Source organism: Rhododendron vialii, chromosome 11a, assembly GCF_030253575.1.
Source record: "Rhododendron vialii isolate Sample 1 chromosome 11a, ASM3025357v1".
Lineage (NCBI taxonomy): Eukaryota > Viridiplantae > Streptophyta > Magnoliopsida > Ericales > Ericaceae > Rhododendron > Rhododendron vialii.
Genome location: NC_080567.1, coordinates 32,102,624 through 32,119,563, shown reverse-complemented (window position 1 = coordinate 32,119,563; position 16,940 = coordinate 32,102,624). Strand labels below are relative to the sequence as shown.

The 16,940-nt window shown below is 37.8% G+C and overlaps 1 long non-coding RNA gene across 1 annotated transcript; it reads left to right on the top strand.

The window, feature by feature from the left end:
* The first annotated feature begins 8,317 nt into the window (after positions 1 to 8,317).
* On the top strand, positions 8,318 to 11,567 carry LOC131307861 (uncharacterized). Its single transcript, XR_009194239.1, has 2 exons — positions 8,318 to 8,669; positions 11,310 to 11,567. It is a non-coding gene; the product is annotated as an uncharacterized LOC131307861 (long non-coding RNA).
* The last annotated feature ends 5,373 nt before the right edge of the window (positions 11,568 to 16,940 follow it).

Genomic DNA, 16,940 nt, shown 5'->3' with positions numbered 1-16,940 from the left:
CCATAGCCTACGAAACCAGGCATGCCATCATTCTCTTCAAGTTTGTACGTAGAATGTTGGGCGAAGAGAGGATGAAAGAAGGGAGTCTATGAGACTAATGTGAGGATAATCCCTAATGTGAGAGGGATAATAGCGGCTCATTGCCATTGAGCGGTGATGATGGAAGCCTGTTCGAACAGGATGCACACCCATCACCACCAAAACCTTCTTAGAAGGTGGGTATGAATGCCAACTTTCCCATTCAGAGGAGAAAGAGTTGGAGTGAGTGGAGGCATGTTGGTCCTAGTCATTGGTGACCATTTTAGTCTCATCAATACCAGAAAGTATGATGGGAGAATATGGAGAAGACGAGTGGGCATGATCATTTATGATCTTGCCAGAAAATGGTGAGGTGGAAATCTTTTCTAGAGCTGGAGATCTCATGGACACTCATGCTTTCGAAAGCTTGGTTAATCTCTGAGATGTGAGCCATTGAAGAAAAGATGGGGACTGTGAAGTCAATTGGGATGGCTACTTGAAGTGTGAATTAATGACACTTGAGGAAGTTAATTTATAGACAAATTAGTGAGAAGGGAACTGCTTGTTATCCAAATTCTGAGGCATGTGTAAATGCAGTTACACATGAAATGCCCATACTCCCATGATTCCATGAAAATAGGAAGAAGCCGAAACGTTGGATACTTTAACACTTGTTTAAATTTTTTTAATAGAGTATTAATGCGGAGGGTATGCTTGCATGAGAAAATTATTGGCCCGATTAGAAAGTGACAAATGGCCATTTGTAATGCATTGAATGAAGCACATGAAGCATGAATTGCACTGGATCCTACATTTAAAAGAACAGTGTCGTTTTACCTAAATCCAGTGTCGTTTTGATCAACAATTGAGGAGAATGTAGTTATGGCTAGGTGTCACACAAAAATTAAAAGAGGGAAATAATCATGCAGTTTGAAGTTAAAGAGGCAAACGCTGTCGTTTCAATTCCTTCAAATGCGTGAGTGGGCAGTTATACTTGCCAAGCACGATCAAGGAAGTTGAAGTATGGGCATGAAAACTACCCAATTCAACCACGATTTGATCAAGGGGAGTGGGGATATTGGAGTGACTGAACCACTACTAAGCAGTTTCAAGTAAGCACTAAAGAACTTTGGAGGGAAAGCTTAAATTCAAAAGGAAGAGAAACTTCGAAGATAGTTTGAGCGGGAAATTAGAAGCAGTTGAGAAGATCCAAGAGCTTGCCTATAAATAGAAGAAGTTGTAAAAGGAAAAATCCCCAGACAAATCATCAACAATAGCTATTCTATACTTGGTTTGTTATTAGGCAGTAATTTAGGACTTAAACTTTGTTCGAAGTAGTTTTTTTTTTTATAGGCAAGACTAACATTTTATTAAGGGAAGAGGGGAGGGGAATCCAATAAAAAGTTGGACAAATATAGCCACATTTGGACAAGCCCAACCTTACAGGGACAAAATCCATTACAGGCTTTACAGCAAAAGGTCTAGAAGCCCAGATAAAACAATACAAGCACAAAACCTCTAAATGGGTCAAAAATACCCAGATCTAAAGAATTAAGCCCAATTTGAAGAAAACCCTAATCCTAAAACCACTAATTTGTGCACACCCAACCACTACCACCCACCGATTCAGACAAGCAACCAAACAACCAACAACAGATCCCTGCCACCAAGCTCCACCACACCACCACCAGTAAAACTCATGGAAAATAGACAGATCCGTCACACCCAAACATTGCCGCGGAAGCATCAGAAGTCGTTAAGCAAACACCAAACCACCCAACAGTGATAAAGGCAGACGACCAACGCCATCCATCAACACCACTGCAAGCCCACCCTAGCCGTTAGGCAAACCTCGAAAAACCCAGCTAGCAGCAATCCAAAGAGGAAGACAAAAACGGTAGCTTAATGGACGAGAAGCAGGGGAAACAAAGGGAAAACCAGTAGAATAGATGCACACAAACCAGCAATACTAAGGGGTTGAAAAAAGAGAGGGACAACGAGAGAGACAAAAGGATCTAGAAACCTTTACCGATGTTGCAAGTAGTTAGGAGTAGTTTGTAGCAAGTAGCAATCATTTTGTAATTTGTTCTTGTTTTTTTCAAAGTTGGAAAGTCATTTGGGAAGCAAGCTGTTTTGATTTTCTATCAAGGTATCTTGTTCCTTATTGATTTTTGAATTTCTTGTAAATCGTTGTGTTGTTTCAATACTTCAAAGGAAAAATCCTCTTCATTGAGGTAATTGTACCGTTATCACAATTGCCTGATTAAGTTTGACTTTTATAAATTAAATCTAAAAATGATAATTACAAGCCTTTTCTGACATGCTCGCACCTAATTATATATATTCCAAAGTTAGCCAAAAATCCTAGCCAAACAAACTCATATTTTATTTTTTCCCTTGTTCAAAATAGCATATTGAAAAATAAAAGAATCCTCCAATTCTACTCTCTGAATTAAAATGAAAGTACACAACAATTTTATAAAATTTGAAATAAAAGTTTGTAATGAAGATGAAAATTAGAAATGTAGAGATGCATGTGTATCACTATTTGTTATCTTTTTTTTTTTTTGGGAAGCAGATTTTTTTATAAAAGGAACCCAACCCAAAACCTCAAAAAGATGGCCTGGAGAAACTCTACACTAGGACAAACCCTAGCTGTAGCAAACAAGACTCTGATTAATAAAGATAAAAGAAACAAAGAAATCAAACTAAGCTTAACAAAGCACCTCAATAGAAAGACCCCAATCCAGAATGAAGCCTCGATTCTTAGTAGTCCTAGTCATCAACCTCCAAGAACTCATACAAGTTTTAACTTCCTCCACAACCAATTTTTCCACTGATGTGGTGTCATGCTCAACCTGCTGGAAAACTCTTCCATTACGTTCTTTCCAGCTATAATACACACAGACAGCAATACATAGTTTGAAAACATTGGATTGCATAGAGTTGTCCTTGCAGTGAATTGAGCCCCAATGCACCTCAGCTAACAGATCACAATTATCCACCGTCGAGAAGACTCAGAACGTCACCGCCAGAGGCCGCTGTGCAACGATCTAGGGTTCCAGAAAAAAGGTCCGGCTTAGTAGTAGTAATGGTGGACCTGCTGTTTCGATTGGTAGGCCTAGTAGATCTCTGTAACCTGCGGGGTCGAGGATTTTGCTTTTTAGAGAGAGAGAGAGAGTGTGTGTGTGGACTGATGGGATCATGGGAACAATGGTGTTAGGGTATAGATGTCTAAAAAATGATCAGAACTCATGATTTTGACGCGTTCTTGTAAACTTATAAGTTTGAAATAATAGTGTTAGGGTTAATTGTTTGCTTCGACGAGACGAATTGAAAAAATATAAAAATATAAACCGATATTGAAAAAATGCAAATAAGACGGCACTTTAAACAAATAAAACAATTGTTTGATATTTTTTTCATCTTTAGTCAACTTTTTTTTTGAGGCATAGTTTTGTACTTTTTAAACTCTTCTTGTCAAAAGGATGATTAATCCAAAAAAATATCACGCAAATCTAGCAAAAATTCAAAAAAGACGAACAAAACACATAAAACTAAAAAGAAAATTAAGTTTACAAGAAGGCAGTATACATGTTATAGCTCTTTTTGGACCTCTTTTGAAGTTATGGGATCGTGTTATAGCTCTATCAATGCTGCGGAACAAACGGTACCTCTTCTGCCATGGGTACCTCTTCAACAATTGGAAGGCTGAGGATTATAATTATAATTATGTAGACACTCTAATTTGGACTGTTCAGATTAGTTTACTTTCAATTTTTGATTCTCCGATGATGAAACAGATTAAGAACACCTCGGGAATGTCGAGTAATTAAGTTTTGAGTGTTTGCAAAATCCTTGAACCTAGCCAAAACCCTACTGGCACGCGTTGGTAGGGAACTCGCGCGCGCGGGTTAAATGGACAGATGTTGGTCAACAGTCAAAACTTGACCATTGATCCACGCGCGCGCGCCAATGTGAGACCCGAGCGCGCCGGTCAAAGGTTGTCCTATTACCTTTATTTAGCCATGATCAACAGAACTTTTGGGGCCGAAGGAAGGCTCTGCTTGGCCTAAAAATCAGTCTTCACTAGGGGACAGCCCTCACCCCTTATCTCACCTTTTCCCTTCTCATCTAATGAGAGAGAAGGCTTAAAGGCTAAGACACCAGCCTTTCTTTGGCTGGTATCTCTCTCCCACCCTCTATATATACTCCCCTTTCACACTCTAGCAAAGGGTTACAAGATTTCACACTTGATCATTCTCCATACAAACCCTAGTTCACACACCATTTTCATATCTCAACCAAGCACAACTACCCTTCAACCACTACTCAAGCTTTCAATCCAACACCACTCAATCAAGCCTCAAACACTTTAAGGCTCAACTACATTTCAAACTCAATCCAGGTATAGCATACCTACTGTTTTCCTGTTCTGATCTCTGAGGGAGGTTGGCAGGGTTAAGGCTGGTAATTAATCAATACCAGTCCTAGCCCTAAGGCTAGCAAAATTTCAAAAATCGTAGTGGCAAGGACCAGTGCGGGCCGGTCGTTAATACACGCGCGCCACTCTGTGGCTGCGTGCGCAGATCTTGCGTGAGGCTTGGGGTCTTGTTGTTTTATGTTCTCCTTTGAATATAGACCACTACAGGAATGTTAAAAACCAATCTACTGTTTTTCTTTGTTAAAACGGTTAGCTTTTAGTTCAATATTCATACCTACGGCTATGGAGTACCTTTAGGGTTCTTTTGGACATGTCCCAAAACCCAGAAACATGTAGGGCCAAACACTGGTTTTGTAGGTTCAAACTCGCGCGCGTCTGTGGACTACCCGCGCCTGCAAGTTCTCCTCTGACCAGTGAGTAGCCTTTACATGGGTAACTTGGTCTTAGGTCACTATTTTGTCCCAACATCATTTATGGGGTGTTTTGTTAATTTGTAGGGTTTTTCAGCCTTTAGACTTTATATTTTAAACTGCCTACAAACTGTGCGGTTTGTCCTGGGTGTGCACTGGTCCTTCTAGAGCCCAGAGGGTTAAAAATAAGAACTGTAGATTTGAACCCACTGGTGCACGCAGGTTTTGGTGTAGCGCTCGTAGGTTTTATCAGCATGTAGTGACTTAATCAGTACATGCTGGTTTCTTCCTGCGCACGACACTCCAAAATAGGAGCCTTCGAGTCTATTTAAATTCCCATAGGAGTCTGTTTTCATCCTATTCTAACTGTCTCCACAGTCATCCATGCTATCGATTACATCTTGTAGAGTGTGTTACCGCTTTAATCCCCATTAAACTGTTCCTCCGCCCTAATTAGCTAAAGAATTGATTAATCAAACTGAATCGCAAATGCCTAAATAGAGACCGATCTCCGGATTGGACGAGAGGAGTGCCTTAAAACCCTTTCCCTCTCGTAACCTGACTCTCGAACCCAGATATGGTTATGATGGACTGGTGCCTTCACCTTTTCAAATCAAACAATGTAGCAAGCGTTTCAAGTTCAGTTCCTTGGGTGTCAGACCTTTAAACCCAAGTGGTAACTCTGAATTGAGCGCTCATCTGCACAGCGCTCCTTGATCCACCTTACATTTTTAGGGCACGTTGCCCACAAATTCATGAGGATCAAGCTTGCAGGATCGATTTTATTGTTCTGGTAATTAGTTTTGTTAGGCTTTTGGATTGTACTCTGTGGTGGTTTTTTTGTACTTATATGTTGTTATGGGTTGGTTCATGCCAACTCTTTTTCCTTTCACCTTCTTGGGTCTTGAATCGCATATGATTATCTTGAGACTTATGTGCCAATCTTATCGGGATGTTTGTTTGGAATTGTGATGTCGGTTATCCTTGGTCTTTTTAATTAGACTTTGTAATCCTTTTTCAAAAATTAATAAAACTTATTTGCCGTTTAAAAAAAAGAATATTAAAAGAACGGGAGTTTTGCTAAAAAAAAATCTTCTCCATTATCCTTATGTTGCGTTGGAACCAATTTTAGGGATTTATGACTAATTTTAAAATCTTTTTTTTTTACGGTTTTCCGTTAGAATATTGAAAGCAAAGGGCATGTTGTGCAAACGGGATGCGTGTTGTGCATGATCCGAGCCGTCGAATCGTGCATCTGACAGATCGAAATTCATCTTAACAATAGACGACTTTATTGCTGACATGAGATCCAAGTCGTCAGATGCACAATCCGATAGCCAAGATTATGCACAACAGGGCCCCCGGTCCCATACCATTGACCACTCAATGGTATAACATTAACCACGGCATGACATGTTAGTTTTTTCCCATTAATGTGGCCCACTAGCCTTCACGTTTTGTGCATGTGGGACTCCAGTGTTAGATAAGCCAATGAAGTGATATGGTTCATTACGATAACTAATTATAATTATAGATGAAGGAAAACTCCTGATAATAAAAGAGACCTTGATGGACTAGGTGTCTTTTAATAATTATCTCTAAGGCCCTCTTCTCTTCTTTATAAAAGGTAGAATACCCACCCCTTATTCTAGAGGTTTTTTCATCAATTAAAGTTACTGGAGTATTCTAGAAAAGTAGAGACAGAGAAAAGAAGGTGAGCCAAGAATTAAGGTGTTTCTAATTAAGGGGTTTGTTCTCTATAATCACGATGGCCAACAAAGATACGCTATTTATTGTTCTTGAGATGTGTTGAATTCAAGATCCTGTTATATCTGTTTTCCGCATAATAGTTTTAATACAGATATAGATTTACAGTTGATATCAGAGCATGGTTTTCTGAAACAATACATCTTGGAATTTACTCTTGTCAAACGTACTGCCATCTTGGGATTTAACCCTATTGTTAAACTCTAATTAACGTTACTCCTACATATTTTGTTTATGTACTGCCTAATGTTTCGTCGTCAATTTAGAACATGATTATGATGATCTCTAGTTCTCTGATTATTGGATCCTATTTATACGTGGCTTCCTAAAATCTTTTATCGTCATGTTAGGCTTGAATATCTACTGGCTCTTGCTTTGAAACCGTAGATAATTATAATATTAAATGGAATATTTTATGCTACTTTGTTGTTTTCATTCGGATAGAAAATAACATTTTTATATCATTCAATTGCTTTTTGATTGCCGTCATCAATTCACGGCTAACAATTGAATATAGTAGCATAATCTATTTACTGTTTTGTTGGTTGCTAATGTTTCGGTCAGTTTATGATGTTGTAAACATGATCTCGTTTTCGGTGATGGTTGGCACTTGAATATCATTTTGTAAAGTTCACAAGTGAACTTCTGTTTCGATTAAAGTACTGCCATGGATTGATAATGGTAATTGATCTTAGTTCTTTATTTTAACTTGTAAGTACACATTCTGTTGGGGTTACTGGTTGCATGATGATTAAGTAAACCGGTTTATCCTAAATTTATTGAATCTTTGGCGAATTAAATTACCGCTTTTTATCATGATTATAGGACTGAAAAAATCACATTACCGCATCTTTTATGTATTCGTGATTTTATTTTATGCGATCAGCAATAGAGGGAAATATCATGATCACATGCTTACAAAGGATTAATCTATTTTTGACAGATTATGTTTTCTGCAATAATGAATGATTATTTTGAAGCATTTAATTGGGAAAGTTTTTCTATTACTGTGTTACTGTATATGTGATAGTTATGGTTATATTAAATGTCATTGAATGGATAATCAATCACATAAAAGAATACTTAATTATATATTTTATTTTTCGGTAGTAGTGATTGAATAAAAGAATGACATCCTTATAACTCGAATAAAAAAATAGAGTATATCATTGGCTAGTTTAATACTCATAGGAATTACTAATTTGGTAGTCACCAAAGTGACCTAGGTTAGTGAAACTTATGAATATTAAACTACATCAAAGTTTTGTTAAAAGGGTAACAATTAAGTCAATGATATTCTCGATTGTAGTCATAATTATAAGAATGAGACTAGGCCTAAAGGAGAGTCACATTTAAATAATTATGAACTGGGTAGGGTGCGTAATTTATGCAACTTAGCGGGTTAGGATTGGATATCCAAAGATAATATGACTAACTTGATAAGCTGTATAAATTATTTAGACCTACTTAGGTGATTATGTTGCACCTAATTAATGAGTGAACAATAAATATACTTAGGTTTCGCCCAAAGGAGGACCTAGGTGATGTCAATAGTTCATCATTATAAATTATTTAGACCTACTTAGGTGATTATGTAGAGACCCATAATTATTTTCTCAAATTTTAAATATTTAATATGTATTTGGATTATCAAAGTGTGTATAACAATGTGGATATGAGTTGGGTCAATGTGAGACGACTTGTAAGTTGTGGGAGTTGACATGATACAATAGGAGTGAAAGGGTGAAAGTGTTATTTGTGCTATATAAGTCAAAAAAAAAAAAGGGGAGCAGGAGATTTTTGTTTTTTCTCTTTTCCTTTCCTTTCTTTTCTTCTTCTCCGGCGTCTCTCTTGGCTCTCACCTCTCTCACCTTCTCTCTTCGATTTCATCGACCACAAGTGAGACTTTTGAAAAATCCCAAGTACTAAAGTTGTTCTACGCGACGAGAGCTTCCCATCCATCGAAGAAAATTCACGATCAGAGCACTTCGAAGTTTCCTCCATGTTCGGGCTTGCTTCTAACCCTCGAGGTAGGAATCTCCTACCTTCTTTACATGTCTAAGTGTTAGTTTGATGTACAAGAATCAAGTTTGATCATCTATTTTGAGTCTTGAATAAATCTTGTATGCTGAAAATTTCGTGGGTTCTGCTAATCTGTCTTTTTGGAGCCTTTCTGCTAGGAATTAATTTTTGATGCCTTCATAACAGTTAAAGTACGTTTCAATACGAAGATTTCGGTACTAAGATCATGAAAAACCGATAATCACACAATTAGTTATGAATTTTTGATTATCGACTGTTTCCTGGATACGCGAATCTGTGCGTGGCTGTCTTCTTTTAACTTTCTGGGCATGATGAACAATTTGGTGGCTTTGGGTCTTTTACAGGAGCTGCATATTTAAGTTAAGAAGGGATTGGCGTTGGAATCAAGTGATTCGGTTAAGTATACAATTTTTGGTGAATTTCTAAAGTAGGGTTGGTCGACCAGGGCGAAAATGGTTGCGAAACTGTTTTTCCTTTGATTGTTGGGTTAATCTCCTCTCGTTTTTGAACCTGGGATTTTTACTGAGCGTAGGGCTTGTAGTTGTGCAACTTCTGGCGTTGGTCTCAATATTTTTGGGTTTAAGATAAAAGGGTTATGATTATTCAATCAATTTTACTTGTTTCCGTCCTGGAATTCATGTTGTTTAATTGGATATAGTCTAATGTGAATGATTAACTTTGCCAATTTGACATGTAGGGATTTCTCTCCTCCTTTATGCGTTTATGAGTTGGTTTGATGTGTTTAAGAATGTTTAAACGTCCGTATTTGTTGTTGAGAGAAATCTGTCGAAACTAGAAATCGTATGCTGAAAACCCAAGTCCTACCGGTAGGAGTTTTGGCTCTACCGGTAGGAGGTTGTGTCCTACCGGTAGGGAAAGAAAAATCCACTTTTTTTTTAAAAAAAACTTCGAACGATCATAACTTAAACATCCGTACTCCATTTGGGGCATATTATATATCGAAGTTGATCTACGGAAAACTATACTTTCTAATGGTGGTAGCCTTATAATCAAATTCTAAACCTATAAGAAGTTATAGTTAAAGTACGGTAGGTTGGTTGTTAGAATCCATACCGATTTTGGAGGTTATGTCGTATTTGAATATTACGGGTGATTTGGTACGCTCCTAAGTGTTCGAGGTAGATACGTTATATGCACCTTTGCCCTTAGAATCATTTGAGTGAGACACAAATGTGCGTTTAACTATTTGAATGGTCTACCGAGCCTTAGGGTAGTAGGCTATCATACTTGGAAAATGTTTGTCGACGCCTAGTGAAAGTATGAGGTTGAGATGGTTGATTGTATATTAATGTTGGATTGGGAATACTTGAATGACGATGATTGATTATATTTATGAAATGAAAATGTGAGTTACAACTATTAATTTCCTTTTGAACTATGAATCGGAAGGTGAAGTCGTTCGTAGCTACTTGCATGATGTTGAGTTTGTGATCAATTAGTAAATACTTGATACTAGAGTAAATGGGTTGGTAATGAGATTAACGATGAGAATTGTGGGAAGTGTGGTGCGACACGGTTAGCTAAGGGGATATATATATATATATATATGTATATATATATATGTATATGTATATGTATATTTTGAAACAAGAAAAGGGGAAGCGGGTCCCATAACGCCCGGCAGGAGCACTCGCTCATGATACAGACTAGGCCCACCAACAGGTGTGGTGCTAGGGCAGGGGAAGCGGGTCCCATAACGCCCGGCAGGAGCACTCGCTCATGATACAGACTAGGCCCATCAACGGGTGTGGTGCTAGGGCAGGGGAAGCGGGTCCCATAACGCCCGGCAGGAGCATTCGCTCATGACACAGACTAGGCCCACCAACGGGTGTGGTACTAGGGCAGGGGAAGCGGGTCCCATAACACCCAGCAGGAGCACTCGCTCATGATACAGACTAGGCCCATCAACGAGTGTGGTTCTAGGGCAGGGGAAGCGGGTACCATAACGCCCAGCAGGAGCACTCACTCGCGAGAACATAGATGAGAGTTCGAGGATGAAAGCCGATTTTGAAGGAGGAGCAATTAATGTGGAACACTGATGACGTTATTGGTAACTTATGAGGAAATTCAAAGGAGTTATGTTCATTCTCTACTAGAGTTGTTATATTTTGTTTACCTTAAAACATGGAGCTGTCGTGTATGAAAAGGATTTGGGATTTGGGATTTGCGGGTGAGTTTCCTTATTGTCGAGGTGCGGTACTATTCGATGTGTCATTGTTATTTCGTACTCTAACTATGCATAGTGTGTGTGTATTTTTGGTGAGAGGTTGGCTCGTTATTTGAGACAAGAAAAATGATGCTTCCATTAAAGAACTCAGATTAACCTTTAGGTCTCTGAAATGGAAATGAAAAGGCAAGGATTGATTTGGGTAACGCCGTAACGGTAAGCTGAGATTTTAAGAATATTTGTATGTGTAGGTGAGAGTGTCAGTGTTTGAGAAATGGAGTTAAATACTTCCCAGCATGAGTATGGTATTTTGAGTTTCACTTTTGAGAAAACCGATATGCTTTTGAAAAATGTTTTCCTTGATATCTGTCTTCACTTATGCATATAATTTAGGTATGGATATCTCTACGAGCTAGTGTAGCTCACCCTATCCTTTCAGGTACTCGTCATGACACTTAGCTTGGATTGCATGGAGTGCACATTAAGACTTTACTTGAGAGCTTCATTGGAATCTTTAAGGAGTGGTTTATCATCAAGTTTACTTCATGTCATGTACTTTACTTGCAATTGAAGGTTATACCTTGTAATTAGATCATATGTAAAGCTATGTATAAAGTCCTCTTATTGATTATTATGAAACCCCTTTAATTGTAAACGTTTGGGAGACTTTATGTAAGAAAAAAAAATTTAGAGAGAAGAAGAAGCGACTTGATTTGCTGTTTGGATTTACACGACATTCAAGGGTAAATATAATTGAGAGAAAGACTTTGGTTTGTAGAAAATATATTATTATTTTAGTTAAAAATCGTGGGCGTGACAGATTATGTTGCACCTAATTAATGAGTGAACAATAGGTATGCTTAGGTTTCGCCCAAAGGAGGACCTAGGTGATGTCAATAGTTTATCATTATAAATGTTTATAATTCTCAAAGATTTTATTATGTATTGTCCTATTTTGTTTCCTATTACAGTTCCTTATTTCACTGTACTAGAATACCTAAAGGCTGGGGAAGATTGCTTTAAATTTGCTGATAAGTCACTTGTAGGTACGATTATGTCTGATTTAACCACCATGAAATATGATGGTAGTCGTGGAGTTTAAGAGCATATCTTGAACATGTATGATAAAGCTGCAATGCTTGCAACCTTGGGAATTCAAGTGGGTGAGTTTTTTCTTATTCAGGCTATACTTAACTCACTTCCAGCACAGTTTGGCCCATTCAAAATTCACCATAATGCCCATAAGAAAGAGTGGAGTTTGAATGAGCTAACAAACTTGTGTATTCATGAGGAAGTGAGATTGAGAAAGGAAAGGCGTCACACTACATTGGCAGTGACTCAAGTTGCTATAAAGGAAAAAGGGTAAAGTGAGAACGTATCCACAAAAGAAAGCCAATGGACCTGGGGAAAGTAGCCAGGCTCATGGAAATAATGGTTTCATTGTGAATTGTCACTTTTGTGCAAGAAGGGACATGTGAAGAAGGACTGCAACAAGCGTAAGGTTTGGTTCGAAAAGAAGGGTAATAATCTTTCTTTTGTATGTTACGAATCAAATCTTGCAGAAGTTCCTTCAAATACTTGGTGGATTGATTCTGGAGCTACGACTCACATAACGAATTCCTTGCAAGGATACCTTTCGACCCAGAAATTGGAGAAAAGTGAGAGATTTGTCTTTATGGGGAACCGTCTCAAGGCTGAAGTAGTAGGTATTGGTACCCGTCGCTTGGTTTTAGAGACGGGTCATCAGATAGATCTCAAAGACACTTTTTATGTTCCCTCTATTTCTAGGAATTTGGTTTCTTTATCTAGATTAGATTGTTCTAGATATTCAGTTTCTTTTGGTTGTTGAAAACTCAAGTTGATGTTTGATTCAATAATGGTTGGTTCTGGTGATTTATATGATATTTATATAAAATTGGCTTGAATCATGAGTTTGCACAATCATTAGTAACCCTGCATTCGGATGTTGGTTTAAAACATGGTCAAATTGATGAAAAATCATTTACCCTATGGCATAGACGATTGGAGCATATCTCCAAGGATAGAATTGACAGATTGGTGAAAAATAGGATTTTAGAAGACCTAAATTTCATTGATTTTAAAATTTGTGTGGATTGCATTAAGGGAAAGCAAACCAAACACACAAAGAAAAGTGTCACTAGAAGCAATGCACTTCTTGAGATAATCCACACTGATATTTGCGAAAGCCCTATTCCATGTTTTACTGGACAAAAATATTTTATCACCTTTATAGATGACTTTTCACGTTATGGTTACGTATATCTAATTCATGAAAAGTCTCAAGCCGTTGACATCCTTGAGGTGTACATTACTGAGGTCGAGAGACAATTAGATAGAAAGGTCAAAATAGTGAGGTCAGATAGAAGTGGTGAGTTTTATGGAAAATATGATGAGTCAGGCCAAAATTCTGGCCCATTTACCGAACTATTAGAAAAGTAAGGCATTCGTGCTTAATACACAATGCCTGGTACACCACAGCAGAACGGTGTTGCTGAGAGGCGTAATCGTGCACTTATGAATATGGTTAGAAGTATGATGAGTTCTTCAAATATACCGTTTCCTTGTGGAGTGAAGCATTAAAGACAGCTATGTATCTCTTAAATAGGGTTCCTAGTAAGACAGTTCCAACTACTCCTTTTGAGTTGTGGACTGGTAGGAAAACCTAGTTTAAGACATTTACATATTTGGGGTTGTTCAGCGGAAGCTAGAATATATAATCCATAAGAGAAAAAGTTAGATTCTCGAACAATTTCTGAATATTTTATTGGTTATCCAGAAAAGTTTAAGGGGAATAAATTTTATTGTCCTAACCATAGTACGAGAATAGTTGAAACCGAAAATGCGAAATTCCTAGAGAATGGTGAAAATAGTGGGAGTGAGAAATCAAGAAAGGTTAATTTCAATGAAGAAAGAGTTGATATCCCAACAATTCTTCCTCATCGAGAAGTTGTTATTCCTCAACCAGTTGAGGAAGATGAACATCATATAGGTAATGATTCTCCACTTCATGAGGATACCGCCATTGAAAATATTGTAGAACCACCACAACAGGTAGTTCTGAGAAGATCTCAGAGGGAAAGAAAGTCTGCCATTTCAGATGATTATGTGGTGTATCTATAAGAATCGGATTTCGACATTGGGATTAGGATAGACCCGGTTTCGTTTTCACAAGCCATGAATAGTAATGATTCTAATAAATTGTTTGACGCTATGAATGATGAGTTGAAATCAATGGACCAGAATAAAGTTTGGGATCTCGTTGAATTGCCTGCTAATTGTAAAAAAAAAGTCGGCTGTAAGTGGGTCTTTAAGACCAAGCGCGATGCAAAAGGCAATATCGAACGATTTAAGGCTAGACTTGTGGCCAAGGCCGGGTTTCACTCAGAAAGAAGGCGTTGACTATAAGAAGACCTTCTCTCATGTGTCAAAGAAGGACTCACTTAGAATCATCTTGGCCCTTATAGCTCATTATGACTTAGAGCTACATCAGATGGATGTGAAAACTGCTTTTTTGAATGGTAGGTTGGATGAAAATATTTACATGGAGCAACCTGAAGGATTCACAATAAAAGGGAAAGAGCATTTGACATGCAAATTAAAGAGATCCATATATGGTCTTAAATAAGCTTCCAGACAATGGTATTTAAGGTTTAATGATACCATTACCTCCTTCAGATTCAACGAAAATACTGTTGATCAGTGTATATATCTGAAGGTCAGTGGGAATAAATTTATCATTTTGGTGCTAGATGTGGATGATATTTTGTTAGCCAGTAATGACCTTGGTTTAGTACATGAAACTAAGGAATATCTCTCGAAGAATTTTAAAATGGTTGATATGGGTGAGGCAGCTTATGTTATTGGCATATAGATCTTTAGATATCGATCTCGAGGACTGTTAGGACTGTCTCAGAAGGGGTATATTAACCGAGTTCTAGAGAGATTCAATATGCAGCTTTGCTCAGTAAGTGATGCACCCATTGTCAAGGGTGACAAATTTAATGAAAGTCAGTGCCCAAAGAATAACTTTAAAAGAAAGCAAATTGATGAAATTCCATATGCATCAGCATTAGGGAGTTTGATGTATGCCCAACTTGTACTAGACCGGATATTAGTTTTACAGTAGGAATGCTGGGCAGATATCAAAGTAATCCAGGAATAGATCATTGGAAAGCAGTGAAGAAGGTTATGAGGTATCTCCAATGAACTAAGGACTATATGCTTACTTATAGCAAATTGGATCATTTAGATGTGATCGGATACTCGAACTCTAATTTTGCTGGCTGTCACGATAGCAGAAAGTCTACATCAGGTTATGTCTTTCTGTTGGCTGGTGGGGCAGTGTCATGGAAGGGTGTGAAGCAATCCATTATTGCTTCATCTACAATGGAAGCCGAGTTTGTGGCGCGCTTTGAGGTCACATATCATGTTTATAGTTGTGGAACTTCATCTTTGGTCTTGGTGTTGTCGACTCAATTGTCAGACCGAATGAAGATTTATTGTGATAATTCCGCTACATTTTTATTCTCTAAGAATGTCAAGTATTTAAGTGATTCTAAGCACATGAAAGTAAAGTACTTGGTTGTTAGAGAACGAGTCCAGAAACGAGAAGTGTCAATTGAAAATTGACTGACTACTACTCTTATGATTGTTGATCTATTAACGAAGGATTGTCACCAAAGACTTATAACATGTTGTCCGGATGAGTTTTTTAACAACTCTTGATTGAGTAGCTATTGTGCATGACACTGTTTAGCGCAAATAAAAGTTTGTTTCTGATTTTTTCTATTTCCAATTATGCGTGCACATATTATTTTGGATTATGTTCAACAAGAAATGTCTTGACAAGACAAATTACAGGGGTTTTAGGCATTACAGCCTAAATAATGATGTTTTTCCTATTATGGACTTTGGTTAGTAAAGGTTATCAATGGTGTGGTGCATAGAAGGGAATATAGCATGGTGCTATACAACCGCTATGACTCACATTGGTGGTCTGAATTAATCACAGTATTAAAGTTTCTAATTGGTTTGAACCTATTGGCTGTTTTAAATCCGTGATCATGTGTTAAAGTTTTTAGTGTGGAGCCTACTCGAGTCGTTTTAAACAAAATGCATATTTTGAAAAAACTACACTTTACATCACAATCGGCTTAATGGGCCAAGTGGGAGAATGTTAGTTTTTTCCCATTAATGTGGCCCACTAGCCTCCACGTTTTGTGCATGTGGGACTCCAGTGTTAGATAAGCCAATAAAGTGATATGGTTTATTACGATAACTAATTAGAATTATAGATGAAGAAAAACTCTTGATAATAAAAGAGACCTTAATGGACTAGGTATCTTTTAATAATTATCTCTAAGGCCCTCTTCTCTCCTCTATAAAAGGTAGAATACCCACCCCTTATTTTAGAGGTTTTTCCATCAATTAAAGTTACTGGGGTATTCTAGAAAAGTAGAGACAGAGAGAAAAAGGTGAGCCAAGAATTAAGGTGTTTCTATTTAAAGGGTTTGTTCTCTATAATCACGATGGCCAACAAATGTACGCTATTTATTGTTCTTGAGATGTGTTGAATTCAAGATCCTGTTATATCTATTTTCCGCATAATAGTTTTAATACAGATATAGATTTACATGACATTCATTAACCACGGGTACACCATAAACGGGATAAAGGCAGAGAAGGTTCGCACCTGCCTCAGGCTCATACGGAGACAAATTTGAATCCCATGAACGTTGTATAGTGCTAATGTATCGGAATACTTGTCCCTCTTCTTCGAAGTATAAAAGGTGGACTCCACACTCCTTAATTTCTCCACCACCGTTAATCCCGAACAAAACTTCCACTTCATCGCCCTCTGTAAACAGATTTGCTTGGAAACAATGGCTTAACCACACCATGTCTCCACCTTTTTCTGGAATCCCGCAGAACGCTGATCCATAGACGGTCTTCGTGCCACTGCTCTTGCTGTTGATTTCGAAATAAAATCTACGCGGACACCAATATTCTCTCTCTTCCGGAAGCGTATACACCGCGCAAAGATTCAAGC